The sequence below is a fragment of the Carassius gibelio genome, chromosome B7 (assembly GCF_023724105.1).
Source record: "Carassius gibelio isolate Cgi1373 ecotype wild population from Czech Republic chromosome B7, carGib1.2-hapl.c, whole genome shotgun sequence".
Taxonomy (NCBI): domain Eukaryota; kingdom Metazoa; phylum Chordata; class Actinopteri; order Cypriniformes; family Cyprinidae; genus Carassius; species Carassius gibelio.
Genome location: NC_068402.1, coordinates 8116729 through 8122728, shown reverse-complemented (window position 1 = coordinate 8122728; position 6000 = coordinate 8116729).

Genomic DNA, 6000 nt, shown 5'->3' with positions numbered 1-6000 from the left:
AATTCATGTAGTTAGTAGGTAGTCTAGTCTACCACCTTCATTTACATGCATTTGTGTGTTTACTGGGGTAAATTTGAGTGCCTCTTTGAGGAGATTTAGGGATGTCCATGATAAGAAATATAATTTGCGAATAAAAATGCTATGTTTCATTTAAAAAAAAAAAAAGCTAAGTGTGTGTGCGTGTGTGTGAGGACGTGTATGCCAATTTGTGTGCATTTGTTTGTGTGTTTACTTACGTTGTCATTCCTTCAAGTGTCTGAACACTCTCCTAAACATGTTTTTTATGCATGGACAAGCATGTTTTTGAGGATGCAAAATATGCCCTGTACCGGCATCTTTCTGAATGCAGCCAACCTGTAATGGGCATTACCAGTGCCCTGGCAGCATTGTGCCCTGGAATGTGAGTGAAATGACCCGAACCTCCAATCTAGCACTCATTACTTCTGGGTTGCACGGCGGAAGAATCCACACGGAACACTGTGCTGCCTCATTGTGCTGTGTGTGGACCCACAATGATTGTTTTTAATGTGCATTCACTGGAAGTGATGGCGAGTCTGCGCCATCAAAGCACAAGCAGATAATTGTGGGCATCTGATCTCTTCAAGGACATTCAGTGTTAATTGGGAGCTTCAAATGGCCATAGTGGCCAAAGTGAGGAGAGTGTTTTGTTTGTGCCGTACAAAGCGAAGGCTAAACTTTGCTCAGGCTGTGAGGTACATCTCGGCCCCTGACTGAATGCCTTGTTCTCTTCTGTAGGGCAGGCCTTGTGAAAAAGCCCATCTACCTCATTTATTCAAAGGCTGTCGGACATCTCCGTAATTGGAAACAATGACCTCTTCTCGGAAAGAAGAGTGGGATGGAAATAAATTATTTTTCCTCCTGACTACTAATTGTTTTTCTGCATTCAGCTCATTGTTGCAAACCAACCGTGCAAATCTTGTTACATATTTTTCTAGATCCTTCAGGTCAACTCTTTCTATTTAGCACACAGGAATTGTGGGATATTGTGTATTGAAAGGTTTGCTGACTGACATGAAGGGATAGCCATTTCAAGCTTGACTGCCCCTGTTGCCACAAGATGGTGCCACCGTGGCATGAGACGGGCACTGCTGGTTTGTCTGGCACAGAGCCCTGCTCTTTTACATATAGACTGTATTCTTATTCATGCACTACAGCCATATTATACATCATCTGAAAGTGTGAAAAAGTTTTTTGTCAAGTAGACCTTATAATGGCAGATTTTACTGGAAGTATAAGACTTAGCCTAAATAATGCCTTTACAAGCATACAATATGCAGCATCTGTAAAATAATTATAAGGAGTGCTGATTTAATCTTTTTTTTGTGTGTTAATGGCTTTTTTTAGTCCACACAAATAAATGCGAACCCTGTTTATTTCCATTGATCTCTAGCTGAAGTGATCTGTTAGATATATTTACATCTGCATTATGCCTATAGACACACTGTCCTCAAAACATATCCACAATTATTATTTTGGAATTTATAGTTTTTGTTGTTTCGTTATTTCAACGCTAGTTTAAAAGGTTGTTAATATGTAACTTTAAATGAAAATGCCAATTTTAAAGCAGATATCAGATTACATTTGTAGCCTAAATGTTCTGTCTGTCTGTCTGTCTATCTATCTATCATCTCTCTGTCCGTCCGTCTGTCATTTATGTCAGTTTATGTATGTGCATGTTGTCCATTTTACTTCAATTGTAATAAACTCTGTTAATGAAATTATTATTATTTTCTTTTTAACTAGTTGACTTAAATGCTACTTGCAAAGGCGATATTTTCTCAAAGAAACAAGAACCTGCAATGTTGCACTCTAAAAATTATGCTGGGTTGTTTCAACTTATAAATTTGGGTCAAATATGAACCCAGCTGTTGGGTTGAATTTTTTACATTACATTTTTACCCAAAGATGGGTTAGTCCATATTTTACCCAGAGTTGGTTTGAAACAAACCAGCATTTTGTGTTATCAATCCTGTATTTTGTCCAAACAAACCAAAAATAGCTTGAAAACACAGCATGCCACATACCTGGGTGGCACTTAATGACATCCTAGGGGGTCGCCAGTCTCAAACCCCCCAAATCTTCCATTGCTTTCCCTCTTTCAATGGGCTACACTTTACTCAATGCAACACAGGAAGAAGACGATGAAAAAAAAACAGTCAACAAATCACAACGTCCCCTTGCATGTGAAAAGAACCACAGCAGTGTGTGCCTGCTCTCACAACGGGCTGAGTGCATTAACATTCTGTGTTAGTCCTGCGCAGGCTTCTGGGCCCTGAAAGGCAATGCTGAATCGCTGTATGAGTGTGGTGGTCTGCTAGACAATGACTCCACTGTGTGACTTCCTCTTTTTTAACTTCCCTCTTTTGGACAAGTAAAAATTCCCTCACCTCACATACAAAATTAATCTAAGCTAAATAGCTCAACTTTTTGGGTTTTCTCTTGGTCATCGCCATCTCCTGCTCTGAATGTCTCTGTGAGTTATTCTGCAAGCTTTGCTGAATCGAAAGAGGGAGACACTTTTCTCAACCCTTACATATAAGCTGATTCTTTTATCCTCTTCATAGACAAGCTTTTCGAAACCATATATGCTTCCACTCTCAAAGCTGTAATTATCTTCTTTTGTGTGTGTAGAAAGGTTTTGAAACTTTCTGCGTTCTGGCCCTTTTGAGGCATGTGTACATGTTTTCTGGGTTGGATTATTTTATTCTTATGGTGATCCTCAAACTGGCACTAGATGCCGCACTAACGATTAGCTTTTATCTTTTCTGCACTACATGCTGCACAAAGAAATCATATTTATTAAAACGAGTTTGTTTCTAGAGGATAGAAATGGAACATATATTTGTATACAGTATACATGTACTTTTACGCAAATATGTAAACTTACATCAGTTCTGAAGTTGACAGTATTTCAGATGGTTGAAACTATAGAGAAATAATTGTTGAAAATTATTTTAATTATTAATATTAATTATAATTACAGTAATAGTAGTAATAACAAAAATAAAAGCATGCTAATGAAATGATTCATTATTATTTTTGTTATTATTATAGTTATTACATATATTATTGTTGTAGGTGTTATTACTACATTAAGCATCATGTGAATTCTATTGACTTCTCGGAGACGAGTGACAAATCTAAATTCTTGGATGACTTAAACTGACTCTATTTAGATAAAAAGCGTTCTTTGTTTCTATAAAAACGATCCAGTCTCGCCGTAGGAATCTTTAGAGACGGTAATGAGTAGACAAAAGACCTGATGACAAAGACAACATGGCTTGTGTTGATGCTTTAGCAATTTTATGTGGAAAAAAAAGTGATTTCATAATGCACTGTCAATCTGAATACAGAAAAAAAAATACATTTATGGAGATTTAGCCTAACAGTGTTATAATAATAATAATAATACATATTAGTTTCATTAAATAAAATACCGTTTTATATATGTCTATGTATACGACCATATTTGTTTAAATTGTAGTTACAAGTCACCTTTGTTTTTATTCCTTAATTGAATACACTGAGAAAGGCACATATATAAATCTCTGATCAATATTGATTCGACATCGGGCCCATTTAATGCATTTATTTCGCTATAATTTCGTTTGCTTAGAATTTAAAAGTGCTTTTGCGAAATACGTTTATGCTTAAGATAAATTTCTGATCTCATGTATGAAACAAAGGCACACGGATAATGCAAGCGTGCAATTAACCAGAGGCCCTTTTGGCAGTGCGCCAAATTAGGGGAATATTTGCATCACGAACAGTAGAAAGATGAGGGTTCATCTGAAAAACAGCTTTGTAGTCTACCTTAGAATAAAAAATAAAAAAAACAGTAGAGCTTGGACACTATATTAAAAGCCTTTAGAACAATATTTGATCAAATATAAGGTGTTTTAAAAAGAAACACTCCTGACAACATTCCTGAAAATCGTAGTATATAATTGAATTCATTAAGAATTTTAAAGGTCTGTTAGACTGTCTTTTGAAATGGGAGTTTGGTTCAAGCACAATTTTTGTTTTACCCCTTGTGATTTGCTAATTTAATTTAATCTTATGTTGATTCTTATTTAAATGTCGCCATCAAAAAAAAAAAAAAAAAAAAAAAAAAAAAAAATGAAATATGCCTGTATGACTATATTTCTAAATGATTTGGTGTTTAATATGAATAAGAACACAATTCCTTCGGACAAGAACCAGTATTTATTTTTATTATTATTATTTTATTTTTGTCTAATAAGGAAGTCAGAATATTTAACACATTTTTCCATACAAAATAAAAATGTCATGAAACTTTGATTAACACATTCTCACATCTATATACAGGCCCTAAGCAATTATATAATATTTGTTAAAAAGTATGAAAGTTGTTTTCAATCAGAAGGCATATATGTTCCCTTTACAGCATATGCATCCATCACGACAGGCTTTTGTACTCGAGCTCTAAGTGTTGGATACGCGCCAAATGTGGCACCTTCTTCTTGCCAAGTGTTACATTAGCTGTAATTATGTGTAAAGGGTCTGTTCTGTGTGCTGAACGCTGCACCACAAGCACTAAAAGCCAAGTCAAACTGGAATTACAACAGCAGACCTCATGAACCGCAGCCTGGGTGTTTATACAGGCCTCGATTGAGTTTGATTTCCTCAAAGCATTTTCCCTTCTCTCAACCATGATGTTAAAGTTACTGGACAATAAGTCATTTACACATTGTTAACGCACTGCTTTAACAGAGGATGAGCAGGCTCGTGCTGAGAATGATAGGTTAGTTATGTGTAAGTATAATCAAATCTATTATAGGTGTCATATATATTCTTGTTAACAAATTGCAGCTGAATTTAACGTTGTTTTTCAGCACATTTTCCATCTCTGCAAAAAAATTAAAATAAATGCATGCACATTTTTATTTTAAAACATTATTTTATAAATTATTTAGTTTTAAATGAAATGTGTGTGAGTTTATATACGAGAATGGGTTCTCGTGCAGCACAAGCAAAGGACTGAGACTAAAAGATCTGTTTATTCTCGCGATACAACGAGGTGCAATGTGACATCACACACAATTAGCCTATGCATAAATTAACTCAAGATAATTAATGTTGTTGATGCCTTGATGTTCACGCAGTTTAAAATCCATTCAGCAGCTTACACCAACGCACATCCCCTTGATGGAGGCGTAGATCATTGTGGGGTAGGCTATTGATACTTTATTGATTATTTAGGGTTTATTTTCACGTGAGCCATGCCTGTTAGTTCTGCATAATCGCATGCATCTATTTCAGGATGAATCCAAGTGGTTGTTCAATGCCTTGTTCAAAGCATGCGGCGGGGTTGTGTCTTCTATTGTTGGTATTCCAGCCAAAAGATGTCGCCTTTTTCCTTCAGTTCTACAGATGCGTGAATAGGCAGTTCGCGTGGGGCGCGCTTGACGGGAAAGAAAAAAGAAAAAGGAAAACAATTGGGGCTCTCACATCCTCAGTGTCTCATTATTATTGGAAATCCATTAATAAACATTCATGTAACATTTAAATCAAATGCGCCGGGGCTTATTAATCGATGCATTATCATCAAACAATGAAAAGTACAGTAGGTGCCCATCTGCCACATTAGATATTCACCATTCATCAAAGAGGCAGGGGTATTTCTTATTCTCGTGCACGCGCCTAATGCCTCAGACCTGCCTCACTGAGCAATTATAGAGCCAGTCTTGAGCTTCAACTTGCTACTTAGTTATATTTCAATTAACTGCAAACCCTACAAGAAAAAAAAATGTAAAGAGTTAGCAGTTGCAAGATTTAGGGTGCATCCTATTATTGTTATTGTTGTGGAGGTGAGTGCAGACTAATCGTATGCTATTCTATTTTTATCAAAATGATACTGAAAAGATGAGAACACCATTCATTTTGGCTTTTTTAGGTTATAAGAAAAAGCTAGACCCGTAGCGGACCGAGCAAGGAGCTCTAATGACAAAGTGAATC